Source organism: Triticum dicoccoides, chromosome 2B (assembly GCF_002162155.2).
Source record: "Triticum dicoccoides isolate Atlit2015 ecotype Zavitan chromosome 2B, WEW_v2.0, whole genome shotgun sequence".
Taxonomy (NCBI): domain Eukaryota; kingdom Viridiplantae; phylum Streptophyta; class Magnoliopsida; order Poales; family Poaceae; genus Triticum; species Triticum dicoccoides.
Window position 1 is genome coordinate 325,804,088 of NC_041383.1, and position 13,341 is coordinate 325,817,428.

General features: G+C 44.6%; 1 long non-coding RNA gene across 2 annotated transcripts; it reads left to right on the forward strand.

Moving 5' to 3' along the window:
• The first annotated feature begins 1,286 nt into the window (after positions 1-1,286).
• Positions 1,287-5,594, forward strand: LOC119363619. Of its 2 annotated transcripts, XR_005174164.1 has the most exons (6): positions 1,287-1,705; positions 2,072-2,149; positions 2,797-3,049; positions 4,236-4,499; positions 4,612-4,764; positions 5,376-5,594. It is a non-coding gene; the product is annotated as an uncharacterized LOC119363619 (long non-coding RNA). The 2 variants fall into 2 exon arrangements; XR_005174163.1 differs by having other exon boundaries at positions 4,236-4,764.
• Positions 5,595-13,341: the final 7,747 nt, after the last annotated feature.

Consider the following 13,341-nt stretch of genomic DNA (forward strand, 5'->3'; position numbering starts at 1 on the left):
GAATAATTATTCCTCACCCAGGGTGATGAATATATATATATACTAGTTAAGGAGTGCTCTTTGCGGAGATCACTCAAACTTTCCCAGTGCGCCACTTGTCGCAACCTGGGAGTTTTCACTTTTTTCGTAGATCCGTTTATTCAAAATGTTTTATCTCTTAAACCGATTTCGCTGTTGGATTCCTCGCGTCGAGATCTTCAAAACTAGATCCCATGTTGATAGGTTTTGAGGAACTTTTTTTTCACGGCCGGACGAAAAAACCGAATCGGGAACACGAGTTTTTTCCCTTTCCGAAAGAGGCACGCCCGTGCCTCTGACAAAATCACAACCGTGCCTCTCGCGGAAGAAAAAACAACAGAAAACACATTTTTTTCCCTTTCCGAAAAAGGCACACCTGTGCCTCTCGCGGAAGAAAAAAAAACAGAAAACGCGTTTTTTCCTTTCCGAAAGCCGTGCCTCTCGCGAAAGAAAAAAACAGAAAACATTTTTTTCCGTTTCTGAGGAGGCACGACCGTGACTCTCGCGAAAGCACAACCGTGCCTCTCGCGAAAGGAAAAAAAATAGAAAACATATTTTTTTCGTTTCCAAGAGGCGCGGCCATGCCTCTCGCGAAAGAAAAACCGTGACTCAGGAAAAAAATTTGCGTTTTTTTGCGTAAAAAAGTATTATTTTCGGAAAAAAAATTTGGTCGAAAAGCTAGATAAGACCGGGGGAAAACCAAAACGTCAAAAAAAAACCCGGAAAAATCGTTTAAAAAGCGAAAACGCGTGCGGAAAAATTTAAAAAAATAAAAATCCGGAGGGAGCGTCCAAGAGCGCGACACGTGGTGAATGGTTGAGAGGACGTCAAGTGGCGCTGATCGTTGCGAGACTTTCGGTCGTTAATTAGTTGCTTCCCTATTCTGTAACCGAATAATATTCTGTTATACCCCTCGGCCCGTCGTTTCGCGACGGTGGTTTCCACGAAGCCGGGCCGAACAGAAAAGAAAAGCCCCGCTACTTTCCCCTCGACCTCCTCCCAATCTCCGATTCCCCACACCTGTCGTCACACTTCTCATTTTCTCCCGACCAAGAGCGCCGGCGACCCTGCTTTTCTTCCTCCTTCGGACCAAGTGCGTCACCGGTCCAGCTCCTCTTCCTCTTCCTGGCACGCGCGCCACCGTCCCCGCGCCTCCTTCCTCCTCCTGGCACGCGGGCCGCCGTCCCAGCGCCTCCTTCCTCCTCCTGGCACGCGCGCCTCCATCCCCGCGCCTCCTTCCTCCTCCTGGCACGCGCGCCGCCGTCCCCGCGCCTCCTTCCTCCTCTTGGAACCTGTGCCGCCGCCCCCGCGCCTCCTTCCGCCTCCTAGCACGTGCGCCGCCGCCGCCGCACCTCCTTGCTTCTCCTGCCATGCGCGCCGCCGCCCCGACCTTTCCTACCGCACTCTCCTCCCAGGCTCCTGTCGCCGCCCCGCCCACATCACGACCAGCTCCGGCCACTGCCGCGCCCCCATCTCCCCCGGCTCCCACACCGCCACGCATCTCGTCCTGGTGGGGCACCATAACCGGACCACCCCAGTCCCCAGGTCGTTCAACGCCACCACCCCAGTCCGTTCATTGCAGCAACACCCTGGATCCAGCTGCCGCCATGTCGTTCCCACAACGACGTTCGATGGAGCACCTCGTCTCTCTCCTGCTGCAGGGAGGCCCAACTACTGCACTGTGGAGGTAAGATCCTTTCCTCTAGATTTATTCCGGCGTCCAAAAATGTTATTTGATTTTTCCATGAAAAAATGAGGCACCTAACATGTCTCTTTGTTCTGCAAGTGAGGTGTAAAAAATAGCAAAGATGGCAAATTATGTAGAGATTAAATTTAGTAAAACTGAAACAGCCACATGCTCTTTCTTCAGGTGTGTCTGCCATGGCTGAAATCAGTGTAGTGTGCCTACAAAATATAGTTTTCTGTGCTGCTACGTCATCAGTCCATAATGTGCATAAGATGTAGTCCTGGTTGTGTAGACAATGAGGTGCGTGGCTGGTTCTCTCTGTGTGTGCATATGTGTTAACTGGTGGCCGGTGGTGTGTGTGTGCAGGGTACTGCCGGAGATAAGTAGTAGGCGGCAAAGTGTTTTGAGGCAGCAAACAAGACGAGGCATAAAGATGACGGGCAGGTATGAGCAGCGAGCTGCTACTGCAATTGTGCGGCTACTTCCGCGAATGAATCCAGCTAGTTATAGCTATTGGTACTAAACTTGTGTGCGTGTGTTATCTTTGGTAGCTTATTTTTACCGTGTGCAAATACTGAACTTGGTGTCCTGCTGCTATTGATCTGCTGTAGATTGAGAACTAGTGGAATTTGGACTGTACAATTAGAAAAACTTAAAGATATATTAATGTTGATTGCTTAATTCCATTCCACATTTTTACCGCTTGTTGCGTTTAGGTCTGCGCTTCATTTTTATTATTCTGTGCGTAACTTAAAAAGTCTGATTTATGAATAGTTCATCAGTGGTACTAAAAGTGATCACATTTGTTGCATACTAAGATGTTGATGCTTACTTCAGTGCTATCTAGTTAGATGATCATACAATTAAGTTCAAACCTACTACATGGTCGATGTATTTGACAGCAAGTTCATGTCTTACTACATGAGAAGTACAAAATTACTGCTAGTGAGAGTTCATTTAAATCCTTGTCAGTTCATCTCCTCTCTAATTTATTTTCAGTTCTATCTCTCATCTTATTACCTGAAATTCCATTGTTCCATGCTGCGTTACCCCATTTTGTCAGTGAATGGTTACAAAATGTTTTTCTACAGCGCCAAGCCGTTCGATGCCGCAGCTTGGGAGGCCGCCTCCTTTGACAACTCCTGATCTCCGGAACAGCCATGGCTCCCTGCCGGCACAACTCGCTGTCGACGACCTCCTTTGACAACTCGCCTTTGAGGCCCACCAGACTCACACGACGATGCTGGCCGTCCACAGCCAACACCACAGGCCGTTCACAGCCAGCACTCATGTCCGCTCTCAAAACCACCCCAAAGTGCAGACCGTACATGAGGACAGGGCAAGGTATGTGCTTGTCCGTGTCAAGTGATTTGTGCCAGGCTTTCACAAAAAAAATATCTTGGTCCCCAGCGATGGGACTTGACCAGATGCTGATGTTGGACTAGAAAATTTAGTGAAAAACTATTCTGTGCTGAAAGAATAGCTATGCTTTGTCGGACAAGCACAACACGAGGTAATGGAAAGCTCCAATGCCCACCTACAATATATTTTGTCCTGAGAAAAAATTACACGAAGGGGAGCCTTGGCGCAGTGGTAAAGCTGCTGCCTTGTGACCATGAGGTCATGGGTTCAAGTCCTGGAAACAGCCTCTTACAGAAATGTAGGGAAAGGCTGCGTACTATAGACCCAAAGTGGTCGGACCCTGCGCAAGCGGGAGCTACATGCACCAGGTTGCCCTTTGAGAAAAAATTACACAAGAGTGCTAGGATGTTCAAAAATAAAAATAGTACACACGTGTGGTGTCGTTTATATAATTTTGTAAAGAAGATCTATATGTGTAAGTTATCTGATAAAAGAAAGAAGAAAATCAACTTGCAAATTTAGGGAAACATGTGTACCTTGAGAAAAGTTCATAGAATAAATGCTAGGAAGTTCATTTCATGTTCGTTTAAGATGTCCTCAGTGCAAGTTGGAGGGCCGGTAAGTTCTACTACTAGTCTCTGCCAAGTGCCAAGTTCAGGGGCATTGCCCGCTGACGGCAAGGACAACGAGCCAACGACGTCGCATCATAGGTCAAAGGAGGTGTTTCTATGTTCCTATAGCACGAACAGGTGCTTGTTGTTATGACTGATAATGATGCCGTACACAAATGGCTTATGGGATATCAGGATAATGTGCATACAAATGATTTTTGGTTAATTTTTTGTATGATCCATTTGACAGAAAAGATTATTGTTATTTGTGGAGCTTTATACAACACTTCTGTCATCATTGCTTATTCATGTTGGTAGTTCAGGTGCAAACACAAAATTAAGTTCATGTACATCTACAGGAAGGGCTCGCCTACAAATTTTGAGTTCACTTCGTTAAAAAAAAGTAAATTTTACACATAACAAAATGTGCTTGAAAGTTCAATTACTACGACTGAATCATTTCCTATTTACATATTTGAATCATGCAACTTCTCCAACTAGCTTATGTTGTTTCTGACATTGCTCTAAATCATTTATCAGTAATATTTTGTATGTAGTGATGGACTTGAAGGATTTCAGTCAATCAAGCTAGTTGTCGAAAAGGTAGTGTTCGCCGTCGACGGTGCTGCCATTTGAGTTTATGGCTCTGCCATGGAGGCTTCCTGGAAGTTTCTCTGTTTCCATGTACGGTGTCGGTGTTCCATGACAGCGGCCGTGACGCGTGATGTTCCCTGGTTAAGATTGGTTTACTTTGGCTCTCACAGTAGGAGGACAGGCACGGCGTGCATTCAGTCTCAGAACCTGAAACTAACCTGACTGAGGTGCCATTCAGTTTTCAGTGATAAGCTCCATTTATTTACTAGTAGTTTCACCTTATTTTTTGAATTAAAAAGAACAAAACTTAACTAGTTTGACCACCGTGTGACCGCCAAGCACAAGGAAGGAAGGGCCACCGTCTGAGGCGACGCGTACATATGTACACCCAGGAGTCAGGACAGGACACAACATCCGACGCGGCGTACGTACTACACTGAGGACTCCCTCGTCACCGATAAAGACAAGAAGACCGGCAGCATCCTCATCCAGGTCTGATACATATAGAGTCTTATATTATTTGATTTGACTACAGTACACGTAGCCTCTGCCTATGTAGTACTCCCGTAAACTAATATAAGAGTGTTTAGATCACTACTTTAGTAATCTAAGCGCTCTTATATTAGTTTACAGAGGGAGTATGTAAGACGAGATGACAAGCATCAACATGTAGTATATGTGAGTGAGAGGAACACAACTACTTCAGTACGGCTAGCTTAAATGGTGTGAACTGAAAACCAAGCCTCAACATATCTGGTTCTTTCTTTTATGAGACATGATTTCCTCCCGATTTCTAGAACTCACAACCATAGTTATAATATAGTGTTTAGTCATCCTTAGTAGGTAACCACACAGACGCTTACAACCAAAGCTAGCCGACGGCGCATAAGCTACCTGCAAAAGAGAAGCCCTTCTTACATCGACAACATCTTAATTTTTATTCAGTTAAATTTCCAATTTTAGTTCAGTTCATTCTTATTTTTAGATCAGACAGTTTCTTATTTTATTTTCCTTCAATTTCTAATTCTTTTTCAGTTACTTTCTAATTTTACTAAAGTTCAATTTCTAATTCCAAACAGTTTGTATAAATTCCCATCGAGCAGGTGTGTACGGCGAGCGGCTATTGAACTTGTGCGGCTGCTGCTTTTGGATTGCCCAGGAAGCACATCATTATAGAAGGCAAAAATTTGTAACATATATGTAACGCCTTGGATCCGATGCGCCAAGAGTCCGTCAGTTATTCGCCGTCGTTGCCATGTCATTTGCTTGCGTGTTGCATTCTGTCATGTCATCATCTGCATTTCATCTGCATGTTTTAAAAACTTGCATCCATTTGGGTTCCGTCGGTTCTTTTCATTGTCCGTTCGGAGTCCGGTCACACTTGCACGCGCCCGCGGCACCTTCGAAATATTATTTTATAAGTGGCATAAAAATGTTCTCGATTTGGGGTGTAACTTGGGATGCGGTCTTATTATAGTGTAGACAGGCCGTCTATCAAGTTTCGTCGCATTCGGAGTCCGTTTAACTGCCTAACCGTTAAATGTATAGCGGTACCGTTGTCGGTACTTTCGTCGAATGCTTCGGTCTTCGAAACTGCCGCCGGGCCTTGCTTTCTCTTCTCTCCTCTCAGCCCGAAACCTCTCCTACACAGCCCACTAACCCCACCTGCAGCCCACCTAGTTCCTCTCCGTTTCGGACCGTCAGATCGAGATTCGACGGTCCGTAACGGCCTCAAATCCCCCTAACCTAGACCCCATGCCTTTTTAAACCCCCCTAACCTGCCATTTTGGCCTAACCTATCCTAACCCCTCCTCCTAGCTCCAGCCGCCAGCCACCTCCACCTCAAAATTCCGCCGCCGGCCACCTCGCAGGCGCCACTTGGCGCTTGGCCATTGGTCAGTCAGCGCCCCGCCACCGCCGGCAGCCAATCGGGGGCTGCCACGTCGCCCGCGTGCGCCTGCCCAGCTCCCCCGCCGCCGCGGCCTGCCGGGCCCAGGCGCGGCCCGCCCAGGCCCGCGCGGCCGCCCGAGCCCCCGCGCGCCCGATGGCGTTCTGCCTCCCTCCAGCATCCCCGATCCAGGGACGCGCCGCCGCCGTGTTCCCCTGCCGGACCTTCGCCGGAGCGCCCTGTCGGGCTTCGCCGCTGCCGACCCCCACGGCCAGGTCGCGCCGCCCCTCGCCGCCTCTCTTCCTCTCTCTCCTCGCCCCGCCTCACCCCCTCTCTCCTATAGGACCCCGCCGCCCTTGGAGCTCCTCGCCGGAGCAGCCTCCCCGAGCACCGCCGGCCACCCCCGACGCCAGATTCGGGGTCCCCAGGCCTGGATCCGCCCGTTCCCGCTACCCCCGGCCCCTCCTGGCTTCCCCGTCGCCGGACCTCGCCTTGGCCGCCGCCGGCCACGCCATGGCCTCGTCCCGCTCGAGCACGGGGACGAGCGCCCGCTCGTGGGCCACGGCTCGGTTCGCCAGCCCAGCCCAGGCTCCCCTTCGGTCCGACGGCCTGCTTCCTCTCCTGGGCCGAGGCCCCTCTGGTGAGCCACCCGCCTAAAACCCGCTCAGTGCGACGTTTAGCTATTCGACGCGCGTCCTGTTTTTTTCCTGAAAATCGGCTAAGTCCTATAAATTTGCATATTATGTTGCCCTGTTCATCATGCCATATCTCCTAGCACGCGGCTCTGTTTTGTGCGTGTAATATGTCAAACTGTTCGTATCAACGAGTACTTCATTTCATTCCATTGCATCATGTTCATTTGAGTTCATCTTGATGCCTGAATCATCGTTGCAAAAGTGCATGTTGCTGTTAATCTGCTGAAACTGTTATAACTTGATGATTTGTCATTTTTGCCATGTTTGATGTGTGCATCCTATGAGGTTGATGTCTACATGTGTTTTGAACTACATCATGCTATCTTTACAGGGGTGTCATCCATTTATTTTTGTGAGTCTTGTACTGAGTGCATCAAGTTTGCTAAGTAGGGTACTTGCTGTTGCTGTTTTGCTAGGCTGAATCTATTATTTTGTGATGACATGTAAACCTGCTGCTACAAGTCATTCCGTGCATAATCTAGAGATGTTCACTAAGGATGATTTGTTATACATGTCATGCTCTATCCATACATGCCCCTGGTTGCAGTTATAGCTTGCTGTAGATTGTTGTAATCTTGCTCTCAAGTTGCTAAGTAATGTTGTTGTCAGCCTGTTAACATTAAGTTCAGTTTTGCCATGTGTTTTGCTAATGATCCATGTACCCTATGAACTTGCTCTTGCCATGCTTAGCTTCATAAACATGTCTTCTTACTGTTGGTTGCCTTGCCATGCCATGTATTGCTCTGTGATGAGTGGTTCAAGCTCACCAACATGCCTACTTATCGTTGTTCCTGCCATGTTTGAATCTGTCATATAATTTGCCATGTTTACATGGGTGCCATCATATCCTCTGATCCTTTTTGGCTTATGGTCAGTAAGGGACGTTTGTTCTATGCAATTAGTAGATTCATGCCATGCCTTTGTTTTCCATGATAAGTTCTTGTAACATGTTTTTCGATAGCTCTAAACATTGCAACCTGATGTTATTTCTGCAAAGTTTGAAACTGTTATTATTTGCAATCTTGCCATGTGTGTTTGAGCATGTTCTAGTAGTTTCTGGAGATAGCTCAGTGTTCATGTTTTGTTATGCTTTACTTGTACATCATGCCCATGCCTTTTATTCTCATGTTGGGGTGCTGTAGCATATTGTCTTGATGCTTACAATATACCTAGTTGCTGTTTTGGACAGATTGTTGCTATAACTTGTTTCATGTGTGTGTGTTGAACCGTTGCTCCGTTTTGAGTGTGCTCTATATGAAACTTGCTTGATTTTGCATGTAGTTTCATATTATCATGTTGCATCCTTATTTTGGTGTGTTTGCTTGATATTTGAATGCATTTTGCATTAATGCCATGTTTAACTTGTCTTGCTCATATCTTCTAGGCCGTAGCTCCGAATTAAATGAACTTTATATGTAACTTGACTAGAATCTCGTGTAGATCATCTTGGTGCATCTTAACTTGCTGTTTAACAACTCGAACATAAGGTTTATTCAGATCTGGACCAATTTCGAAATATGCATACGAGGACTTACCGGAATTGTTATGTGTTGTTTCCGACCTCATTTAAACTTTCTTTGATGTGTTGCTCTTGTTTGCATAATCTCTTGCCATGAGTAGCTTCATGTAGTCTTGTCTTACATCATGCTTGTGTGCGCATCATGCCTTGTTCATGTGTAGTGTGTTTACCATGTTGTGTGCTTCTTCTTGATAGTTCCCGTTTCGTTGCGATCATGAGGATTCATTCGTCTACGCTTGGTTCGTCTTCGTGGCTTCATCTTCTTCATGGACTCGTTCTTCTTCCTTGCGGGATTTCAGGCAAGATGACCGCTACCCTGGATCTCACTACTATCATTGCTATGCTAGTTGCTTCGTTCTATCGCTTTGCTGCGCTACCTATCTTTTACTCATCAAGCCTCCCAAATTGCCATGAACCTCTAACCTTTGACACCCTTCCTAGCAAACCATTGCTTGGCTATGTTACCGCTTTGCTCAGCCCCTCTTATAGCGTTGTTAGTTGCAGGTGAAGTTGAAGATTGCTCCATGGTGGACAGGGTTATGTTGGGATACCGCAATATCTCCTATTTAATTTAATGCATCTATATACTTGGTAAAGGGTGGAAGACTCGGCCTTATGCCTGGTGTTTTGTTCCACTCTTACCGCCCTAGTTTCCGTCATACCGCTGTTATGTTCCCGGATTTTGCGTTCCTTACGCGGTTGGGTGATTTATGAGACCCCATTGACAGTTCACTTTGAATAAAACTCCTCCAGCAAGGCCCAACCTTGGTTTTACCATTTGCCTCACCACCACCTGTACCTTTCCCTTGGGTCGGCCAACCCGAGGGTCATCTTTATTTTTAGCCCCCCCGGGCCAGTGCTTGTCTAAGTGTTGGTCCGAACTGGGCAGACTGCGGGGCCACCTCGGGGCAACTCGAGGGCTGGTTTTACTCGTAGGCTGACCTATTCGGTGTTGCCCTGAGAACGAGATATGTGCAGCTCCTATCGGGATTGTCGGCGCATCAAGCGGCTTTGCTGGTCTTGTTTTACCATTGTCGAAATGTCTTGTAAACCGGGATTTCGAGTCTGATCGGGTCTTCCTGGGAGAAGGTATATCCTTCGTTGATCGCGAGAGCTTATCATGGGCTAAGTTGGGACACCCCTGCAGGGTATAATCTTTCGAAAGCCGTGCCTGCGGTTATAGGCAGATGGAAATTTGTTAATGTCCAGTTGTAGATAACTTGACACCAGATCCGAGTTAAAACGCATCAACCGCGTGTGTAGCCGTGATGGTCTCTTTTCGGCGGAGTCCGGGAAGTGAACACGGTTTTTGGGTTATGCTTGACGTAAGTAGGAGTTCAGGATCACTTCTTGATCATTGCTAGCTTCACGACCGTTCCATTTGCTCTCTTCTCGCTCTTATTTGCGTATGTTAGCCACCATATCATGCTTAGTCGCTGCTGCAACCTCACCACTTTTCCCCTTCCTTTCCCAGTAAGCTTTGCTAGTCTTGATACCCATGGTAATGGGATTGCTGAGTCCTCGTGGCTCACAGATTCTACAACAACAGTTGCAGGTACAGGTTATGCGATGATCATGACGCGAGAGCGATGCTTGCTTGCGTTGAGTTCTTCTTCTGCTTCTTCGATCAGGGGATAGATTCCAGGTCGGCAGCCTGGGCTAGCAGGGTGGATGTCGTTTGAGTTTCTGTTTATGTTTCATCCGTAGTCGGATGTTGCTCTTATGTATTGTGATGTTGTATTCGTGTGGCATTGTATGCCTTTTGTATGTATCCCCATCTATTATGTAATGTTGATGTAATGATATCCACCTTGCAAAAGCGTTTCAATATGCGGTTCTATCCTTGGTGGGACCTTCGAGTCTCTTTAGGATAGTATCGCATATTGAGCGTGACAATATATAATTCATGTTTGTTCTGATTTCTTGTTTCTCTAAAGCGGCCAAATCCCGGTGTACCTGGTAGCTCAAACTTACACCAGATGGCCAGTGACCAACTTCCTTGCCTCTACAAGCTCCTCGGGGATGACTTGGTGGTAGCTGGGATCCTCTAAAGCGGCCAAATCCCCGTGCACCTAGGCGCCGCTCGTGATCCCCTCTCCTTTAGCTCCACTTCGCGGCGCCGTCAGTCCACAGGAGTAGGGGCGGTGTGCCCATCAACAAAAAAAACATAAGGTATATGCTTGGAAACATAAAATTCTGTACACATTTGGGAAACACAAGTTATAGCTTGTTTCAAAGTTCAAAACAAAGAATCAACTTGTTCTAGCAAACCATGAGCGAGACACCATAGAATGAAAATGTTGTTGCATTGCCAGGTCTCCAATTGGTTCAACTACAAATAATTACATCCATTCGACTACATATATTACACTAGTTCAACTATGTGCGTCACACCAATTGACCTAAGTTTTACATATGTTATCACTTCAGAAAAAACTGTAGATTTTCATAATGCAAGCTTAGTTCTTTTTTCTATTCCCTATAAGTTCAAGTGATCAATTGCAAGTTGGCGGTTGTTTACTCAGGTAGTTAAAAAAAGTGGTCATTGTTGTCTGTTTTTAAAGATGTTCGAGCCATTTTTGTAAAAAAACTGCCTATATTAAGACAAGAACTCCTTCCTCCATTGGCTGTCTCAGGTCATTTGGTTAAGCGTCTTAGTGCAACTATATTGACTATGCCCAGAACAGTAACATGGTGAATTGGTGATGGTTGTGTTTCATACTCCAAGCTATATGATGCTTGCAATGGATTATTGTACAAAGCTCCCATTTGCATTGAATACCGCTACCACCATGTATTTGTACTTAAACAAACTTGTTGAAACAACTCTTTCTATCTCACTCTTATTTCTAGTTTTTGCATGGGGCATCTTCTAGCATATGATTGAAACTCATTTCAGGTTTAGATAACTACTTATTAAAAAGATGTATCAATCAGCATGCTAAATTTCAATTTCCCATTGTAAATAAGTTCAGATTTTGCTACATCTAAAGTGCACCTATGCTAATTTAGGTCATTGAAAGCTCTCCCGCTTTAAGCAGCAACTGATGTTGTTCTCTTTCTCATACATGCGCGTGTGCAGCAGCAAAGCATGACTCACTCACTCCCTCTCATTTGCGCATGCGACATCTCTCTCATGTGCTTCAGCTCCTGGTTTGACTCTTGGATCGGTGTCTATGTTGTGTGTGTTTGCAGTTCAATGTGATTTGGTTGGACAGGAAGGGAGAAGCAACAGGGACAATACATGTTGGCTGATGATGGCCGATGACGAACCTGTTGCTGTCTTGCTCTATAATGGTCTTTGATCCAATGTATTTTAATTTCTCTGCGGTGTAGCTTGCTATAAAATATGAAATATAAGAGGTCATTGTGCAAAAACATGTTGGATCCATGTAAGGTGAACGAGAAAGTATACCGAAAAAGTTTGATATTTTATTTTGTTGAGGAGGTAAATGTGGTTGGCGGCTGTCGACGTCGCTAAATCCCTCTTCAAACTAGTGGTTGGCTGCTCCTAGCGGTAAATGTGGTCAGGTTTAGCAGCTAGCTCTTCCTCGAGCAACCATTTGAAGAACTTTATTGTGTTCCTGTGGTGGTGATTGATTTTAGGATCAGTAAATTTGATAGCTAGCTTGCGCATGGAACCTGCAACTGCAAGTTCAATATTGGCATTAGATTCAGTTCTTGTTGTACAAATTTCCCGGTGTTCATATTTATTCAGGTAAAAGTTTATTTTAGTTTAGCTACAGAAACCATGCAGGTTCACTGATGATGATACCATAAGTTCGGACAAAAACACAAATGTGAAATTAAACAGAAAACTTTAAATTCTACAAGTTCAGGTGCTCATCCACACACGGTAATTCAAGATCGTAAAAGTTTAAAATGGTAAAAGTTCAAGTTGCAAAACAAGAGAAATCTAGAACATTCGTTGCAAAAAAAAATTGACTTAAAAAAAGAAACACGCAATTTATTTATTCTTTTGCAAAAAATAGCATTCAGTTCAACAATATAAATCATGCAAGTTTGGGGCCTATGATACAGTAAACCGTTGAAAACTTACATGGAAAATATTACCCAAAAAACATAGCAAAGTCTAGTTAGTGAAAACACGTTTAGTACAAACCCATGCAAACATCAGTACAAGTACCCTCTTTTGAGAACCATTCAAAATTACTCTACAAAAAATAACTCAGTACAAACACACACATATATCAATACGAGTACTCTGTTTTCCAGACGGGAAAATAGCAGGATCCATCTTGCCGTATTCAAAATTACTCTTAACGGTTGTGAATTTGAGAAAATGTTCAAACATGACTACGTTTCTCATTTTTGATAGTTTTCCAAGGGTATATTATTTGCCCCATTTCAACAACTTAAAAAAAATCGTGTTCGAAATCAAATTTGTCTGTATTCAAATTCGTTTTTAAACCATAAGGAAATAGAAAAACATTTCAATACCAAAAAGTTGCGCATTTTCCATAGCTTTCCAATGTCATATCATTTGCGTCAATCCGACAAACCATTTGTAGAAAAACGCGAAAATACGTTTCGCCTAGAATTTTACCATTTTCAAATTACTTTTAAATTGTAACGAATTTGAAAAAACAATAGATATATGGAAGATGCAGATTTTTACCAACTTTTCAACGCCATCTTATTTGCTCAATTCCAACAAACCGTTTGAAAATTGAGTCCAAAATATGATTCACATTTTTGGTTTTGAAAAAAAAGGTTTTTTCAAAACTACTTTTAAACAATAATGATTTTGCAAAAAATTTCAATATACTTGAAATATAGTTGTTAAGAGCTTTCCAACAATATATTACAAGCCCCGTTGCGACAAAAAAAATTGTAATTTTTTTGGAACTAAAGAAAAATCTGTTAAACAAAAATGGAAACATCAGTTCAACCACTCCAATTCATCAGTACAACCGCATGAAACCGTTAGTTCAAGTAGGGTAACA